This window comes from Pinus tabuliformis, chromosome 4_2, assembly GCF_031772625.1.
Source record: "Pinus tabuliformis cultivar Carrire ecotype Pingquan chromosome 4_2, CPIR1, whole genome shotgun sequence".
Taxonomy (NCBI): Eukaryota; Viridiplantae; Streptophyta; class Pinopsida; order Pinales; family Pinaceae; genus Pinus; species Pinus tabuliformis.
The window spans coordinates 691,072,722-691,093,670 of NC_142304.1; the positions used below are offsets into that span (position 1 = coordinate 691,072,722).

Sequence of the window (20,949 nt, forward strand, 5' to 3'; positions counted from 1 at the left end):
CAAGCGATCAACTAGATTCATCAAATTAACTCAAAATTATGCAAAAATTCTATTTAAGACAAAATTTAACAAAACACAAAAATGAAGCCTTCTTAAATTTTATTTTAATGATTTATGTAAATCAAGCCTACTCTAAGCCATAGGAAATACCAAAATTAATTGGTAGAATTCTCTAAACATTAATTATAACTTTAATTTTGATTTTGGGAAAAGAAATCAAAAATAACCCTTATCCATATTAGTTTTTCATATTCAATTTGAGAAATTCACATTAATTATTTATGAATTATGTAAATGAAGCCTATTCTAAATCATAAGAAATACCAAAATTAATTAATAAAATTCTCTAAACATTTATTAAAATTTTAATTTTGATGTTGGAAAAGAAATCAAAAATAAACCTTATCCATATTAGTTTTTCATATTCAATTTGAAAAAATCACATTAATTATTTATAAAAAAAAATCATTCTCTTTGTGAAAATTCTTCAAATCACCCTTTTGGAAAAATATCACTCTTTAAACTTAAATAAATTCTTCAAATGACCCTTCCAAATGGATATCACACTCTTTAAAAGATAGTTAAAAGTTATCATTGCAAATTTATATGTAAACTTTGAATATCCCAAGGGAAAATCCTCCCACTCGAATAAAGTCAAATTGCCAATCAAACAGGAATTAAGTTAAATCGCTAATCATGAAGTCATACATTGTGTCACCAAAGAAATTCAACTGGAATTAATTTTGAATGAAAATTACAAGAGTCTCGATCTGCTCTGCGGCTAATATACAAAATTGTTCGCATACAGCAAAGGGGCAGTAAGTTGCTGCTGCCCAAGTCGTAGAGTTCCACTTATCATCAAACATATAAAACGTTTTTCCAACTACTAATCTGTGATGAATGCCAGGATCACCACCAACAATCCTGTGAGATGAATTTCCATCCGACTCCCAAGCTTCACCAGTCAAATTGGTTGCCTCAGCCAGCGAAAGCAAGTTATGATGCAGAGTCTTGGCAGAAGTGCTGGAAGATGGTTGATGTTGGGATTGGGCTGCAGAGAGCATAGCCTGTGAGCATTGATCTAGTTCACCTCTTGGCTGCAACCCTTTCCAATTGACAGCTTTGAAGCTGGTACTGCACCTTTCTTCTGTGAATGGAAGTTCCTGGATGGAGGAGCCATTACTAATGTCTGATTTTCACAGAGGCTTATCTGAAGTTGGAGATTTACTTCTGGAAGATCTCACAATAGTCCACGCACCATGGCGGCTTGTGATCCAATTAGGCCTGTTAGCAACTTCTTCAAATTTACAAGGTGCGGCCAGTGCCATCAATCTGTCTCTGGGAGAAGGCCTTGGGCATTGCTCAACTGGTCTATTCACCTCTGCATTGCGTTCCCTAGTTGGGCTTGGGAGGGTGAGTGACGGAATGAGAGTCGTCTGAGAAGAGTAGGAATCCCATATGTGATTCCTAAAATCCAAATGACTAGTCGGAGATCCCGGACCCCTAATGGCCTCCTCTGCCTCAATAACAGAGCAGTCCTCTTTTAAGAAAGGATGGTTCAACAGCTCTGCACTGGTCCACCTCTTCTTGGGATCTCTCCGAAAGCATTTCTCTAGGAAATCTCGAATCTGAGGTGAAAGACATCCAGGCAACCCAGGCAGCTCCTCTGTGCATCCAATTCGATACATTGCGGCGAGGGGACTGGAAACGTGGCTCCATGGAGGCCTGCCAGTGGCCATTTCAAGCACAGTGCAGGCGAGAGAACCCAGGCAGCTCCTCTGTGCATCCAATTCGATACATTGCGGCGAGGGGACTGGAAACGTGGCTCCATGGAGGCCTGCCAGTGGCCATTTCAAGCACAGTGCAGGCGAGAGACCAAATATCAGAAGCAGGCCCCTGCTCCACCTGGTTCACCACCTCTGGAGCCATCCACTGAGGGGTTCCCCTCAATTGCAGGGCCTCCTCACACTTCTCCTCATCATCAACCCTCTTAGCAGAACCAAAGTCAGCAAGCTTCACACCATTGGAATCGACAAGAATGTTAGAATGTTCTTCCCCTTGATATCACAGTGCACAATCCCCTGACTGTGTAGGTAATCGAGACCACGTAGGATGCCGCGTGTGTATGCTCTGATCACTGTTTCGTTCAGCGTCCCTCCAAACTTTCCCAGTAGATCCACCAAGCTGCCACCTGGCAAGTACTCTAAGAATAAATTGTGCACCTCTGCACCGTTTTCGAAGCTGTAATTGTGCCCCAAGCAGCGAACGATGTATGGACAAGCCCTGGAATTTGACGTTCCACAGAACGTTTTTCCGATTTTTAAACGTATTTGACGGCACATTTTTTTTTATCAAACGTATGAAATGACAGTTAAAAAAATCTCAAGCCGTAAATTTGACGTTCAGATATCTAGGTTGCCCGTCATAAATTTTAGGGGGAATGAGAGAGTACAGGCTCAGTCAACCTCACCAGACCATTGAATACTCGCAGAAGAAAGAACGGCTTTGGTGTAAATGTTAAATGATTTCTTTTGTAAAATTAAATAAAGCTCGGTAATTCAACTTTAACTGCTGAAGGCACAGATTTCTTATTTTCTAGGGCGATGTGTATATTTTTTTAGCAGAGGAAGCGATGTGTATATTTTTTTTAGCAGAGGAAGAACCGCCAAAGCAGAGGACTATTTTGCCCCAATTTTTTGATTTGCAGACTCAATCTACTCCTCTGATCTTCCAAAACAGTAGAGGTGTGTTTTTCTACTGTTTTTGTTGTTCTTATTGTTGGTTTTACTTTTGAATCTTTGTGAAGTCTAGGTATGAATTTAATCTGCAACCCTTTGAAATGTGTGAATTAAGATTTAATTTAAAGGTTCGCTAACTGCGGATTTAAATTAATTTTATAATTTGGTGAATTCTGGATTTAAATTTAATTTAAAGTTTCATAGGCTAGATTTTGTTTCATGTCTGTCTGCCATGACATTTAAGTAGGAACACTTGCATTTAAATTTAGATTTTCACTGTATTTTTGAGTTTTTTTGGTAATGTATTTGAATTGAAACATCTGCTGTCTTTTAGTTTTTAAATGATACAGTCCACAAACTTTCTACCTTTAACTGTGTTTACATTGGTCACTTTCATGTTTTTAGAGATGTACAATGGCCGTGTTCAGCTTCATGTGGGAGTTATTTATGGGAGGAACTTGATTTTACGAGTCGGATGATATGCATTGTCTCTGGTTTGAAGCTTGCCTTTTTGCATAAATTGATTTCCATTGTAGTTTAAGATATTGATTCCTGTTGTTTTCCAGCCAAAATTGTGGCTTCCTTATAGGACAATCCTTAGTACTGTCCCTTTGGCCCATCCCATTATTGTGTCATCTCAACATAGTGAAGAAGAAGAAATAGAAATTAAGTGCGCCCTTGCCACTGAGATCTGGTCAATGATATTCACTTACCATCTTATTTGTGGTATAAGGGGGATTTAGAGTTTAACGTTAATTAATTACTATAACTTTCGGAGTTTTTTTATTGGTATGAATTTGTACAAACAATTTTGATTAGTATTTTCTAATTTTATTACAAAATTTTAAAATATTTATAGTTTAAAATTTAATTTTAGACATATTAATTTGTCTTTTTTTTTAACTTAAATATTTAATTTATGCTAAGTTCATGGTTAAATTTATAATTTGATTTTTAAAATATAATTTCATTAAATTTGAAAAGGAAACCGTAAAAACTTCAAACATTGTTTTTCATTTCACATGGATCGTTTTTTTTTTATACTGTTTCATGCAGTGTTTAAGTTGAAATTTTTGTATGATTTTTTGTAGTTAAGTATGATTATATAATTTTTGTATTTTAATATTTCTTATTAAAATAATATTTTAAATAGTTTTTTGGCTTAAAATATTGTATATTACTTTATGAAATTAGAGATATATCATATACTAACTAATGCTTAGAGGGAGGAAGCAAATCTCGACCTCTAAAGTAGTATGACTCTATTATAAACTGACAACATTGGACTCCTTGTCTAAGGATGGGCAGGTTTTATAAACTCTCTTGTGTGGCCTTCTGCTCTCTTGTAACAATACAATTCACAATTCAGAGTTGGTTTCATCTATCAGCTTTCAGTCTTGTTGAAAAGAAGGGATTGGACTCTAGACACAACATACATTCCAACTTCCCAAGTCCAACAAATGCTTTAGCCCATAAACTTAGCATTCTCTTCTTTCTTTACTCCTCGCATATTGAAGTTCTTTTCTACATTACCCCTAATTCTAGGCCGGGTTGAGACTCAAAGAGGTATTACACTCATGGCCTCCCATATTGACACAATCACAGACTCACATAGGACACAGCTGGGCTCTATTGAATGAACTTTGAGCAAGATTTTTTTTTATCCAACGGTATTTTCTGGAACCTTAAATGTTCAACCTTGACAAGGAGTGGCTTATGTAACAATATGCTTTTGACTTTTGGAAAAAAATTAATTTGCTGAATCTTTCTCATATATTTTCAATCTACTTTCATATATGCACAAAGTATGAAAATTCTTTCATTTCTGCACAAAGTATGATAGTTTTCGTTTTTCATATTGGAAAAGAGTTTTCTCTGAAGCCTGCCTACGTTTGAAGCATGAAAATGTATTCCTTAGGAGGTCTCAAATTGCAAAAGTTCACCACAATCCATGTGCATGTTCTTAGAAAAAAAAATCAACTTAGCATTTCTTCACACTATTGTTCATATCGTTAATAAAAGACTCCTCAATTAGTTGTAAAAATTATCATAATTCTGCCCTTGGCGTCAAAATAAATAACCCTCACTGCCTAGAATCATGCTTATCAAAAGTTAGCAATGTGAGTACAAACATTTCACAATGAGGATGATACTTTTGTCCACTTCATTGTTGTAACAAACTATTTATTTGTCCCATGTTGTAGATGGAACTTACCAAATTTGAGAGAGATCACATGCACAAAGTTTAATGCGAAAACCATTAAAAGTATGAGTCTATGTCTTGATGGTTGCATTAACAATATACATAATTATTGTTATTTTAAATACAAGTTATCATAGATTTTAGCTAAAAGATCAAAGGTGTCATGATTGGGCTTAGCCAACAAATCATTTGCGATGGGCAATGGTTCTTCAACAACTAATTACTTTCATTTAGTATTTTTCTCTTGATGCAGGTTTTCCACGTCTAATATGCTTAGAGGGATGCATAACACCATCTCATCCAATGATGGTTGAGGATGCTCATCATCCTAACTATGTGACCTTCTTTAGTGCCTTTCACATATTAAAATTTAAGTATATAATCAAAACTATTAACCCAGAAAGCTGAAAAGCCTTATAAAACCTTAAAGGTGTGGTTGTATGCTATTTCGAAACACATATGCTAACTTAGGAAAAAACAAGGCACTTTATGAGAGATTAGAGAAAGTTGAGATGCAAGAGTAGTTGAAAGAGAGTTTCCCTATAAGAGGAAGTTGACACTCACAACTTTGCATAGAACGTATAATGAAAGGCATGAAAAATATAAAAACGTCATTAAATTTTCATTTGATGGGCAAAGGGGATTTGAAATTCCAGGCCTGTGGACAATCCAGGCACCGCAAAATCTGGTACTCATTTTCCAAAGCGACACTAAAGCCGGCTGCAGATTTGATTGCAAAGAGTTGGCCATTGGACCTGCTCACGGCAAGGCTGACTGTTCCGTAAGCTCCGGCCCCAAGAATGGCACCCCTCACCCAGCCCTCTTCCTGGAATCTGCCCATCTCTAGTTCGATTCCCATTGCTTTCCAATTCAATACGCGGGAATGTGTTTTTGAATCGTGCACACAGCATGGCTATTGGTGGTGGTGTTGTGAGGTTATAAAGGCCTCGTGGGAAGAGAGGCGAATCAGGAAAGCTGCAGTGATAGGTTTGAGTTGATTTCTTGAAAAGCTACCTAAATAAATCATGCTTTTCTGTGTGAAACTCCGCCGTCCGGTGCTTTTTCTTGCTTTCTTGGCCACTCAAGTGCTTTTTCTTGCTTTCTTGGCCGCTCAAGTCACCTGCTGTTGGTTTTCCGGTGTTGGAATTTTCTGGCCAGCGACCCTACGACGATGAGTAGGGTCAAAAATGCGTGAGTGCAATGGGAGATGTATGACGTGTTTGTCAGCTGCACGGCGCGTGTCCAGTTGTGTTATTCCAGAAGAGCACAGGCTGTTTGAAAGGAAAACGTTGGGCGCAGAGTAGTGCGTTGATCGAATTCAATATTTAATTGGTGAACGATGATGAGGAGCGATTTTTAGGTATTGTCATTGAACGGACTACCAACTTTTGAATTCCTCAACTCGATTCGTATGTTCGTACGGTTATTAATTGGGGTGTGTTGATTACGGTGTGTGTGTGTGCCACTGCCACCCACATATACATCACAATGGTGGGTGGGTGAAACTGTTTAGCCTAAGTACTTGACTTGTTGAACGATAGGTGCAAGGCATGTAAAGGGTGGAGGGGGATGTCATTAGAGTTTGGTTTGGGGATGAATTTGATAGAGTAGTTTAATTTGGTGATATTTTTCTAGGAAAAATAGTATGATTTAGGGATAAATATGATAGATTTGTTTAAATTTGTGATTTTTTTGTTGGAAAATTTTAGAAAATTTAGCCCATTTTGATGAAATTTGGCAGAATTTTTTTGAAATGATGGTTATAGTTATTAAGTTTTAGAGTTTTGGGTGTTCTCGTTGTTTTTAATGGTGTTGAATCTATTTCCACCATTAAAAAACAACTGAATTTAATTGGCAAATTGCATGTTGTAAGTTAATTTTTCACTAGTCTTTTCCATATATTAAATTATATATGGTTGGTGTGATGATCAAGAGGACGACGCCTAATTTTATCATGCTTGGATACTTGTTTATAAAGGGCACGTTTTAAAGTTTTTGATACATCGCTGGAAATGATGGTGTGAAGATGTTGTATATCAGAATTACATGTAAACTTGATTTAATTATAAATCAATGTTTTCTTTTTTCTTTATTTAAAAAATAAAATAAAAAATTATATAGGTAAGAATTATGAATAATTATAAATATTTTCAATCAAAAATATTAAAATTAGTGTTGAAATTGTTGAAATTATTAAATTGGATGGTTCGTTTTATTTTAAAATTCTAATCTAAGTTTGATTTATTAATTAATTAATTAGTTTTTACTTTACATCTATATTAAGGTTTTTTTAACCAGAGTGAGTATAGTTACGTATTAAAAAGTATCACTCGTTCGCAACAAAATCATGGATTTACAACAATTTATCCATGCTTCTACAAGCTGGTAATGATTTCTTTGTCCATCTAGTCTGTTGCAGTAGATATGGCTATCCCACCTACAAAAAATTCCCATTTTGTTTATTTACTACTATAACTTCGACAAAATTGAGATAGAAGGTATATACATTTATAATTCATCATGCTGATAAAAACATAAAAACAAAACAGAGGAGAGCAAATGTCCATTAGAGTTGGGCAGTTTAGATCCAGGCCAGGAGAAGCATCCTCTCAGCCTTTGCAATTCTCCTGATCTATCACACCCTCCATGTTTTCCTCCATGCCTTCCTCTATGGTTTCCACTTTAATCTTCAGATTTTATAGCTGATGTCACAGTGCATCCACCTCGTCCTCCAATTGCCTGATGCATTCCCGTTTCTCGAGCTCTTATTCCTACATAACCATGTTCTCATGAATTTGCTAGTGCATGTGACGTTGGAGTTCAGTTCCACTTCCTTAAGGTCACATAGGAGGTTGAATCCAATCATACTAGTCTCTCATCGCATGTTTACCCGGTTGGCATGGTTACTTGGGTAGATGTGGGAGGAGGGTGTTACACATAACGATCGGGTTCACTCTCCGACTACATTCATCCCCCCCCCCCCCAAAGGGCTTTATTAAAATCAATTTTGATGGGACCTCGAAAGGGAATCTCGACCCTGTTAGAGCAGGTGGGATTCTTAGAGACAACATGGGTCAGCCAATAGGTTTCTTCATGGGGCCATGTGGATATACGACAAATAATGTGGCGAAACTAACTGCCCCTGAAAAAGCGCTGAAGTTGGCCCAACGAATGAATCTTCATAAGATTCAGATCTCAGGATATTCAGAGCTCGTGATTAAGGCAATCCAAAAGATCATTCATGGAGCACCAGTGGAAAAAGTAATATGTCGTTGGCACCTCGAGGCCCATAGTTCTCATATTAAAGATCTCTTGTTATCCTTACCTTATGTAATTACAACACGCACTAGACAAGAAGGAAATAAAATACTAGATTGGCTAGCTAATTAGAGCACCCTCAAGAATTCCCAAGACCTTGCTCTGGGCTAGCCTTCGAACTTAGATCAAAAGAAAATGCAATGCCTAGAGAAATGAGTGTATAAGGAGAAGGTTCCCCCGATGGGAGTGAGTCCTGAGAACATTCCCAGGACAAGGAGCATAACTCCCACCACACATGACAACTTCAATGCAGGTGGATAGTAAGTGAGAGGCTTTGGGAAGCGACCCAAGGAAAGATTTAGAGGCAATGTATTGTATAACTGTAAGGATTTTGAGAATGGTGGTAATGTTCGTAAGCCAGGAGATGAATTATGGAACAACAGGAGTCTTGGTAGAGTATGTGTGGAGTCTCCTCGGAAACATTGTCTGGTTCTCTACAAAAGAGGAGACTCATCCTACAAGAATTTCTAGTAGAGAGATTCACAAAGCTCCTAGAATTTGCTTTATGTCCGTAACTTGGGACCCTAGAGAGCACAGTGCACTGGGACGGACATGGTTAGAAGAGTATTGGTTGGATTTCTTATGTCAATGGCTAAGGTGGTGGTGGTGGTGGTGTCATAAAGCGAGTGGTGGTTGCCAAAACCCTAGGTTCAACACAAGGACAAGGGATTTCCGAGTAGAAATTCCACCTCTACCTTCGGTGATCTTCGAGTGTCACCCTAGGGGAGTAAGGAGTTTTGGAGGAGATTTTTCCAGTAATTGATTGGCCTTCTACAACAGAATTATTTCTACAGGGCATTTTTCCAACTAGTTAGAACCATACACATTTCTTGGGGTCACCAGGGCACATTGGATTCAACCCAAACCTTTTTTGGGTTTTTGTGGGTTTATTGAGAGGAGTCTCCAGCTAATTTTATAGAAATTTTTGGGTAATATTCGGGCCTGAAATCCTCATTCTTATAGCAGGGCGAATTGCTAGTTAGTTGGGGAATCTACGTCACTTGGTGGGCTCAGTTTTGGCTTGGAGTTGGACCAAACCCTTTCTGGGTATTTATGGGGTTTTGGAGAGGGGTCTATGGCTACAATTTCAAGGTGATCCGAGCATTCTTGAGCACAGAATATTTGGTCTCTTACTGTTGTATGAATTATTGAAGCTTGCTACTACGTCATCTCTCACATATGTACGTATTTCTCTTGGGTGATTGTTGTGTGGAGTGTCAGTTGGAGGGTTTAGGGGCTAAGTTATTAAGATTTCATTTGGAGGGAGATTGTGGGGATATTGCTAGCATTTTAGAGCAACAATTCATCATTTTGAGGAGGGCCAAGTTATTTGGGGTTGAATTTGTCGGTTCAAAACCAACGAAAACCGTTTCTGGGTTTTTAACAAGGATCACATCCCCAAATTTACAGAATTTTCTGGGAATTTTTGAGGGGCCAAATCAGGGTGCCAAGTCAGCTAGCAGTGAAGAAAAATTGGGCCAGCACAGATTTCTAGAGGGTCAAAGTATTGCAGCAGTTGGACATTGGGAGATTGATCACTTGGGGCTTGTATTTTACCTTGAGAAAACCCAGGCACACTCCTTCCAATTTTATTGTACTCCAACAGTTTATTTATAATAAAAACTGGCCATTTTGGGTGTTCTAAAGCAATTTTTTGTCCATGGGTGTTTGCTGAAATTTATTGTGTAGTTATTTTTGTGCATGTCTTTGATTATCTCTGTAAAATTTCTGTTTGGAAAATTACAGTGGTATCGGAGCATGATCTTAGCTAGCTATGGGGGAGCCAGCAAAATCATGGAGGATTTGGCCATGCATTCACAGTCACTGGTGAATTTTTGGGCATTCTGATGACTCCGAAAGGGAAGGGTACAAAAAAGCTCATGCAGGAGCTGATGAGGGAGAACTGATTGTTGAGGAGGCATAACCAAAAATTCCTAGAGAGGATGCAACAAATGATGGGGACGTTGAGACATAACCAACAAAGAAGCCACACACATGCACACTCAATTCAACATGACAATAACCATGGCCATCCTAGCCGACCTACCATGCCTCATTTCTGGGTGAACTGGAGAAGGAGAGGGAACCAGACACCTTTGCAGATTTGATGAGGCCCTCCATGGATAATATTGATGAGTGTGAAGGGTTGGATCCTAGGATCAAGAGGGCTTTCTCATTTGAGGAGCATAGAGGAGGACAATTAGAGGATGAGACCGAGAGGATGGTATTTTGAGGAGGGCCACATTATTTGGGATCGAATTTGGCAGTTCAAAACCAACCAAAACCGTTTCTGGGTTTTTCTTGGTTTTTGACAAGGATCACATCCCCAAATTTACAAAATTTTCTTGGCAGTTTGAGGGGCCAAGTTAGGGTGCCAAGTTAGCCAGCAATGGAGAAAAATTGGGCCAACACATATTTCTGGAGGGTCAAAGTATTGTAACAGTTGGACATTGGGAGATTGATCACTTGGGGCTTGTATCTTAGCTTGAGCAAACCCAAGCACACTCCTTCCAATTTTATTGTACTCCAACAGTTTATTTATAATAAAATTTGGCCATTTTGGGTGTTCCAAAGTAATTTTTTGTCCATGGGTGTTTGCTGAAATTTATTGTGTTGTTATTTTTGTGCATGTCTTTGATTATCTCTGTAAAATTTCTATTTGGAATATTACAGTGGTATCGAGCATGATCTTGGCTAGCTATGGGGGAGCCAGCGAGATCATGGAGGATTTGGCCATGCATTCACAGTGACTAGTGAATTTATGGGAATTCTGATGACTCCGAAAGGGAAGAGTACAAAAAGGATCATGGAGGAGCTGATGAGGGAGAACTGATTGTTGAGGAGGAAAAACCAAAAATTCCTAGAGAGGATGCAACAAATGATGGGGACATTGAGACATAAGCAACGAAGAAGCCACACACATGCACACTCAATTCAACATAACAATAACGATGGCCATCCTAGCCGACCTACCATGCCTCATTTCTGGGTGAACTGGAGAAGGAGAGGGAACCAAACACCTTTGCAGATTTGATGAGGCCCTCCATCGATAAGATTAATGAGTGTTAGGGGGTGGATCCTAGGATCAAGAGGGCTTTCTCATTTGAGCAGCATAGAGGAGGATAATTAGAGGATGAGACCGAGAGGCGCTTTTGTTGGTGGAGACCTGATTTTAGATATCAGGAGCCTGAGGAGGAGGTTGAGCATGAGATTGTGGGCACACAGGAGTGTGAGGAGCGTATCAATGTGTCTAATGTGACGCATGAGTCACCCTTGTTGGAGATCCCTTCAGTAGCTTCGGTTGACACCCTAGTGGAGAGAGTAGAGCATACACTCAAAGGGCCATTTGTTGATGAGGAGCCACCCATGGATGAGATGTCGTCCATTGTTGAGGGATCCATTGATGAGGTGTCCAGGGCCATGTCCAAGTTTTTAGGTGATAGCAGCACATAAGAGGTTGATGATGTGTCGGGAGACATATCCACCATTGATGACGAGTCGATAGGTATAGAGGCATCTGTGACAAAGTTTCCAGACGATAGCCACCTATTGCTGATTGTTGAGGATGTTATGCATGATGAGCTATCTTTGGAGGGACATTTAGTGGCTCATGTTGAGCCCATGGTGGAGGAGGATGAGCATCCATCCTTAGAATCAGCCATCCATGAGGAGCAGATAGATGCATCGGAAACCAACAGAGATGTCATACTTTCAGACGACAGTCCCCTTCAAGCATACATCGATGAGGCTTGCAGCATTGTTGGGCCACCTCTGCATGTTGGTGAGAGAGAGGTTGCATTACCTAGGCAGATTACATGGATTTTCCAGACTAGTGAGATGGGGCAAAACAAGTTGTGCAGGGTGCAACATTCGCACGATGGAGGACATGTTCTGTGTATGGTTGTTCATGCATTTGATCCCTCTCTCAGGATTGGATGGTGAGAGATATTGAGTTGGTATCCGATGGAGCTGGCTAGGAGGTTAGATGCATCCATGGCCATAGTTCAGCAAAGGCTGTGGATTACCAGAGGGACTCGAGAGCCAAACTGTTGTTGGGATCCAAGCGGGATTCTCCATCACATCGTGGAGTCGGTAGGTGATGGTAGTAGCTGCATGATGTACATAGTAGTTGGGCGCACACACCTTTCCATATCCCATTCAGAGTTCTTGAGAGCACTAGTGACAGGATGGATTGACAGAGCAGCAAGAAGATTTCATGAGTTGTCATGGCATGTTGGGTTGACATGGGATTATAGGATAATTAGACTACTCTAGCAGGGGTTGTTAGGAGGAGGTGGCATTGTCAGACCACCAAACAGGGAATCATATGGAGACAATGCTCTCTCATTGATGTATTGGGCACTAGAGCTACTAAGGGTCGACATGGTAGTGTTATTCTCGATTGCATGTGAGGCGTTGGGCCAGATAGGTGTACCTGGGCAGATGAGGAGGTGTAGATCACATTGTGGTGGGTGTACTAGTAGAGTGGTGGATGCATGAGCACATATGGGATGCCCTATTGTACATGGTGGCATGGCATTGACTTTTTCTATCCAATTGTGCATAGAGTTGTACCATGGAGTTCAATGCTATGCAGAGGAGTGTAAGGGTACATATTTGAGTGCAGTAGAGGATGATGATGCACGATAGGTTGTTAAATTGTTTATGCCAGAGAGATATCCTAACGATGGCATTTGACCTTTGGGTTTGGCACACTTAGATTTGGAGAGCGAGTTGATGACAGGGCCGACTATGAGCTTCCATTTTTCAATCTCCAGCATTTCACACTGACACAGTGGACTTGGATATTGTCTCTTGATGCTCACATCATGAGCAACAGGACCCTAGAGGATGGTTTGAGACAGTTGGACGAGACATGGTGCATCAGGAGAGAGGCTTTCCAGTTGTGGCATATGGTCAGGGCACGAGTTGGTGGATGCATGCTTGGGGGTAGTTCGATCTTCTGTAGAGGTAACACTTGCACCACCCTTGAGCCCACACTTAGGGAGATGCATGGCCCCCTTTTGGCGAGACATCCTAAGGTGTCTCATGAGCATCTACAATGGTTGGTGGACCTTACTTGCAAACGGATGTTTAGACTCCAAGCAGTGTTTGGGAGCGCTTTCAAGAGGCAAGATGATAGATCCCACAACGGGGTATGGCCGACGAAGGGTAATTTCGCATGCACTAGATTGGTTTGTGATGTAGGGAGTCCATGTATTGATTGCACACATGGAATTGAGATGTGGTACAGGTTGGTGCCAACAATTGTCGGGACTATGTTGCAACCGTTCTGGTTATGGAATCCAAGGACTTGGTTGGTTGATGGGACACTCTGTTTTGTGATGAGTGGGATCAGGACAGAAGATAACCCAACTCACACTTAGTTTGACATGTGGGGAGCGTTGAAGCCTTTGTCGCATGGCAAGGTTGGTTTTCCTTGTTGCTGCTACGGATCAGGGTGAGTGTTGGATGGGTAGGTCATGACATCGTGGAGATTCTTGGGCCAGATGCATTGGGGCTATATAGATATTTTGCCATCAGGTCCCAGGAGAGGAGGATACAACTTGCACATGATGGGAAGATTGTCATGGTTAGAGTTGCGCAACAACAACATGGTGGAACCCATTTTAGACTAGCATGGGATCCGAGCATCATAGGATTTGGCAATAAAACTACCCTTGGGGATGAACCGATTTATACAGGGGGAGATCATTCAGATCTTCCATTGGGATTTAGTGATTCACTGATGGCGTGGGGGACTTCATCTGCATGGTGGGGGCATCAGCAGGAAGATATCAGGGGAAGCTCATGCAAGCAAGACTTTATCTCTGCAGGGATTGGGTGGTATCTTCAGGAGTTTACTCTAGGAGTGTATGAGATGGACCACTCAATAGGGAAGCTTCATGCAGAGTTGGACAAAGTGCTACATTATCATGATCATGATTCCCTACTCATTTATGGTATGCAGAGGGCTTCTGGTACTTATACATGGCAAGATAGTGAGTGGAGCAAGGGGAGCTTCACGTTGGACATGATGGCTTGGGATCCTGGTATTGAGGGATTCCTTCATGACAGGATAGCGCAGATGTCACGATTGATTCAATGTCATATCTGGGAATAGTTTGTAGTAACAGTGGGGATCAACAACTAGAGAGGGTTCTTGTTCATGCATTGCTTGAGGACAAGCAATTTTTGGAGAGGAGGACTATAATATTCTCAATTTTGATTTTTTCATTTGATGAGATTAACAAAGTTTATTGGGGAGGTGCTAGGCATAGCAAAATTTTGTAGTTCGAGTTTTAGATATGATTTCGGCTTGAGGAGCTTGGGTGAAAAGGAAATATTGCAACTCACTTGCAGGTGGGGGCCACAAGAGAGACAAAAAGGGAATGCACACTTGTGGAGCAAGAGAGAGAAAAAGAAAGGGGATGAACTAGTGGAAAGTGGGGGCCACCAAGTGAGAGAGAGGCCAACAATTATAAATAGAGCAAGGAGGCTCTCATTTGGAACATCTTTGGTCATTTTACAATTCAACATTAGTTCTCTTGAGTTGCTTAGCTAAGGCAACTGTGTTGTTCAGCACAAGGGATTTCCGAGTGGAAATTCCACCTCTACCTTCGGTGAACTTCGAGTGTCACCCTAGGAGAGTAAAGAGTTTTGGAGGACATTTTTCTAGTAATTGATTGGCACTCTACAATAGAATTATTTCTACAGGGTGCTTTTCCAGCTAGTTAGAACCATACACATTTTTTGGGGTCACCGAGGCACATTGGATTCAGCGCAAACCTTTTCTGGGTTTTTGTGGGTTTATTGAGAGGAGTCTCTAGCTAATTTTAAAGAATTTTTTGGGTAACATTCGGGCCTGAAATCCTCATTCTTATAGCAGGGCGAATCGTTAGTTAGCTAGGGAATCTGCGTCACTTGGTGGGCTCAGTTTTGGAGAGGGGTTTGTGGCTACAATTTCAAGGTGATCCGAGCATTCTTGAGCACAAAATATTTAGTCCCTTACTGTTGTACGAATTGTTGAAGCTTGCTACTGCGTCATCTTGTGTGGAGTGTCAGTTGGAGGATTTAGGGGCTAAGTTGTTAGGATTTCATTTGGAGAGAGATTGTGGGGAAATTGCTAGCATTTTAGAGCAACAATTCATCATTTTTGGCTACAGGTGAAACATTTTGGTCTTTGAGGAGGGCCAAGCTATTTGGGGTCGAATTTGGAGGGTCAAAATTAGAGAAATCTCTTTCTGGGTTTTTCTGGGTTTTTGACAAGGATCATATTCCCAAATTTACAAAATTTTCTGGGCAGTTTTGAGGGGCAAATTCAGGTGCCAAGTCATCCAGCAATGAAGAAAAATTGGGTCAGGACAGATTTTTGGAGGGTCAAATTATTGCAGCAGTTGGACATTGGGAGATTGGTCACTTGGGGCTTGTAGCTTGCCTTGATCAAACCCAGACACACTCCTTCCAATTCTATTGTACTCCAACAGTTTATTTATAATAAAAATTGGCCATTTTGGGTGTTCCAGAGAAATTTTTTGTTCATGGGTGTTCGCTGAAATTTATTGTGTTGTTATTTTTGTGCATATCTTTGGAGTTGTCTATAATGCGACTTTTTGGAGATTTGACGGAATCCGGCGGAAGAAATTCAGGTTAAATCTTGATTTGTTGCAGTTAAAATGTTTTTTAACTGCATATTTGGATTCTCGAACACTTTCATTGTGCAGAAACTAGCTATCAAACTTGCGATTCCAATAAATTCCTGCAGGATTTATCAAAAAGTCGCGTTATAGACAACTGCATATCTTTGATTATCTCTGTAAAATTTCGATTTGGAATATTACACTATTGATGATAACGACATCCTCTCTTCTATTTCCTTCTTGGGTAATTACGACCTCCTCATTATGTTTCTCAACCTATATTGATTTCCCTCATGTCTTCATGATGTGCAAACTTTACTTTTGGAAAGCAAAGTTAAATAAGCCCTTAAATGTTGATTTGTCTTGGAAAAAGTAGTTTAAGCCCAAGACCCCATAATATTGTTTATCAATTTTATCAATGATTTAATTTATATAATAGTATTAGTTTATAAATATTTTAGAAAATTCTTCACAACATGGTATGTATTTTTGAAATATTTTTCAAATTTACACGGCTCCACAACCATGTAAAATCAATATTTTATATATATACATATAAAAGATGGCTTTTCCATATAATAAATTTTAAGCATGATTTTAATTTTAAGTTAATTTTATATTATTTTAATTAAATTTTAATTGAAATTAATAATTATTTTCAAGGGTGGAAAAACTATTATTTTTTTTTTTCGCCATAGAAACATTGACGCTTGATAAACTTATTTATATATTTACCTATTTCAAATCCTTCTAAAAATTCGAAAATATATTTTTTTTAATAAATAAAAATTATATATTAACCTAACAAGAATGTGTTAAAAAACAAGTTAATGAAACACAAAATTATCACTATAAATTACTAGAAAAATATATAAACTAAAACGATTTATTGAAAAGAGATTATCCAATGGAGAGGCCAAGTTTGATTCCCTTGCCGGAAAAGGGGAAGTGGGTTGACCGACAGATCAGGTGATCATTTGGACAGATGGGTTCGAAGCTAAGGTTGCTTTCCAAACGTCGGAGTTTTCTTGCCAGCGACCCTGAGGCGTTTGGGTGGGCTCGGAAATAGTTGAGTAGCGTTGGACATGGATGACGTGTCTGTCGGCCGTAGTTATTCGAACAGAGCAGAGGTTGTTTGAAATGAGGGCAGTGGAAAAGGAGTGGAATGTTCTCTAGCCTCCAGTTGAGTATCTAATTTGGCAACGTAGTTGTGCGGTTACTTTGACTTATTTTTTATATTTTGGGAAACCATGGAAAGGGGTTTAATGGATCAATGAATCAAATCCATTAATCTCCAATTATTAGTTGAAACTTGAATCTCAATGGGTAAGATAGCAATCATCCCATTTAAGTTTTATTTATATAGTAATGGTTGTATATTATGATTATGTGACTTCAATATTAATATTTTTTATTGTTTAATTTCATAGGTTACAATAAGAGGATTGTTGTATGATTCTTTTGTGGTCTTTGTCAAATTCATGGGACAAATTAGTAATGACATTGTAAGGAAATTGGTGTTTAATGAGGCAATGGCTGCCTATGAATCTACCAATAAGGCTTTTGTTGTTCATGGAAGATCAAAAGAAAAAGGTGAGAAGAGGAAAATGGTAGATTCAAATCCTATGGGATATCAAAGTCTCTTAGAAAGTTGAACAAAAAATATTGGAACTAGTACAACATCAAGCAATCAACTACGATCATCAAATTAACTCAAAATTATTAAAAAATTATATTTAAAACAAAATTTAACAAAACGCAAAATGAAACCTTCTTAAATTTTATTTTAATGATTTATGTAAATCAAACCTAAAAAATACCAAAATTAATTAACAAAATTCTCTAAATATTAATTAAAATTTTAGTTTTGATTTTAGAAGAAAAAATAAAAATTATAACTCATACATATTAATTTTTCATATTCAATTTGAAAAATTCACATTAATTATTCATGAATTTTACCCCTTCATAACACCCAAAAAAATTCATTCTCTTTGCGAAAATTCTTCACATCACTACTCAATAAAGATATCACACTCTTTAAAAGATAGTTAAAACTTGTCATTACAAATTTATATGTAAATTTAGATATCACACTCTTTAAAAGATAGTTAAAACTTATCATTACAAATTTATATGTAAACTTTTAAATTTACGTGAATATCCCAAGGGAAAATCCTCCCACCCGAATAAGGTCAAATTGCCAATCAAACAGGAATTAAGTTAAATCGCTAATAATGAAGTCATACATTGTGTCACCAAAGAAATTCAACTGGAATTAATTTTGAATGAAAATTACAAGAGTCTGGATCTGCTCTGCGCCTAATATACAACTGCAGATTTATCATACTTGTATGACAAAATTGTGGACTGCGCATACAACAACAGGGGCAGTAAGTTGCTCCTGCACAAGTCGTAGAGTTCCACTTATCATCAAACATATAAAGCGTTTCTCCAACTACTAATCTGTCATGAATGCCAGGATCACCACCAACAATTCTCTGAGACGAATTTCCATCCGAGTCCCAAGCTTCACCAGTCGAATTGGATGCCTCAGCCAGCGAAAACAAGTTATGATGCAGAGTCTTGGCAGAAGTGCTGGAAGATGGTTGATGTTGAGATTGGGCTGCAGAGACCATACCCTGTGAGCATTGATCTAGTTCACCTCTTGGCTGCAACCCTTTCCAATTGACAGCTTTGAAGCTGGTACTGCACCTTTCTTCTGTGAATGGAAGCTCCTGGATGGAGGAGCCATTACTAATGTCTGATTTTGAGAGAGGCTTATCTGACGTTGGAGATTTACTTCTGGAAGATCTCACAATAGTCCACGGACCATGGAGGCTTGTGATCCAATTAGGCCTGTTAGCAACTTCTTCAAATGTACAAGGTGCGGCCAGTGCCATCAATCTGTTTCTGGGAGAAGGTCTTGGGCATTGCTCAACTGATCTATTCACCTCTGCATTGCGTTCCCTAGTTGGGCTTGGGAGGCTGAGTGACGGAATGAGAGTCGTCTGAGAAGAGTAGGAATCCCATATGTGATTCCTAAAATCCAAATGACTAGTCGGAGATCCCGGACCCCTAATGGCCTCCTCTGCCTCAATAACAGAGCAGTCCTCTTTTAAGAAAGGATGGTTCAACAGCTCTGCACTCGTCCACCTCTTCTTTGGATCTCTCCGAAAGCATTTCTCTAGGAAATCCCGAATCTGAGGTGAAAGACATCCAAGCAACCCAGGCAGCTCCTCTGTGCATCCAATTCGATACATTGCAGCGAGGGGACTGGAAACGTGGCTCCATGGAGGCCTGCCAGTGGCCATTTCAAGCACAGTGCAGGCGAGAGACCAAATATCAGAAGCAGGTCCCTGCTCCACCTGGTTCACCACCTCTGGAGCCATCCACTGAGGGGTTCCCCTCAATTGCAGGGCCTCCTCGCACTTCTCCTCATCATCAACCCTCTTAGCAGAACCAAAGTCAGCAAGCTTCACACCATTGGAATCGACAAGAATGTTCTTCCCCTTGATATCACAGTGCACAATCCCCTGACTGTGTAGGTAATCGAGTCCACGTAGGATGCCGCGTGTGTATGCTCTGATCACTGTTTCGTTCAGCGTCCCTCCAAACTTTCCCAGTAGATCCACCAAGCTGCCACCTGGCATGTACTCTAAAAATAAATTGTGCACCTCTGCACCGTTTTCGAAGCTGTAATCGTGCCCCAGGCAGCGAACGATGTATGGACAATCGAGGCACCGCAAAATCTGGTACTCATTTTCCAAATCGACGCTAAAGCCGGCTGCGGATTTGATTGCAAAGAGTTGGCCATTGGACCTGCTCACGGCAAGGCTGACTGTTCCGTAAGCTCCGGCCCCAAGAATGGCACCCCTCACCCAGCCCTCTTCCTGGGGTCTGCCCATCTCTAGTTCGATTCCCATTGCCTCCCAATTCAATACACCGGAATGTGTTTTTGAATCGTGCACACAGCATGGCTATTGGTGGTGGTGTTGTGAGGTTATAAAGGCCTCGTGGGGAGAGAGGCGAATAAGGAAAGCGGCCGTGATAGGTTGGAGTTGATTTCTTGAAAAGCTACCTAAATAAATCATGCTTTTCTGTGTGAAACTCCGCCGTCCGGTGCTTTTTCTTACTTTCTTGGCCACTCAAGTGCTTTTTCTTGCTTTCTTGGCCGCTCAAGTCACCTGCTGTTGCTTTTCCGGTGTTGGAATTTACTGCCAGCAACCCTACGACGATGAGTAGGGTCAAAAGATGGATGACGTGTTTGTCAGCTGCAGACCGCGTGTCCAGTTGTGTTATTCCAGAAGAGCACAGGCTGTTTTGATTACGCTGTGGGTGTGTGCCGCTGCCACCCACATATACATCACAAGGAGGGTGGTTGAAACTGTTTAGCCCAAATACCTGTCTTTTCGAAGAATAGGTGCCATATATGCAAGGCATGTAAAGGGTCGAGGAGGACGTCATTATAGTTTAATTTGGGGATGAATTTGATAGAGTAGATTTTTTGGGAAAAATAGTTTGATTTAGGGTAAATATGATAGATTTGTTTAATGAAGTGATATTTTTTTTGGAAAATTTTAGAAAATTTAACACATTTTGATGAAATTTGGTAGAATTTTTTTGAAATGATGATTATAATTATCCAGTTTCAGAGTTTTGGGCGTTTTAAACATTTTTAATGGTCTTTAAACCATTTCTACCCTAAAAAAGGATTGAATCTAATTGGCAAATTGTTTGTTGTAGGTTAATTTGTGAGTGATCTTTTCCATATATTAAATTATATATGATTGGTGGCAGGATCAAGAGGACGATGCCTAATTTTATCATGCTTAGATACTTGTTTATAAAGGGCCCATTTAAAGCCCGTTTTAAAGTTTTTGATACATAGTTGACAATGATGATGGTGTGAAGATGTTGTATATCATAATTATATGTAAACTTGATTTACTTTTAAACTAATGTTTTTTTTTTTCTTTTATTAAAAAAAAAACTTTATTTAAAAATAATAATCGCTAACAATGATGGTATGAAGATATTGTATAGTATT

General features: G+C 39.4%; 2 pseudogenes; both read right to left on the reverse strand.

The window, feature by feature from the left end:
* Nucleotides 1–717: 717 nt before the first annotated feature.
* Nucleotides 718–5,973, reverse strand: LOC149171356 (mitogen-activated protein kinase kinase kinase 20-like; annotated as a pseudogene).
* A 12,176-nt stretch (nucleotides 5,974–18,149) lies between these two features.
* Nucleotides 18,150–20,049, reverse strand: LOC149171357 (mitogen-activated protein kinase kinase kinase 20 pseudogene; annotated as a pseudogene).
* Between the last annotated feature and the right edge of the window lie 900 nt (nucleotides 20,050–20,949).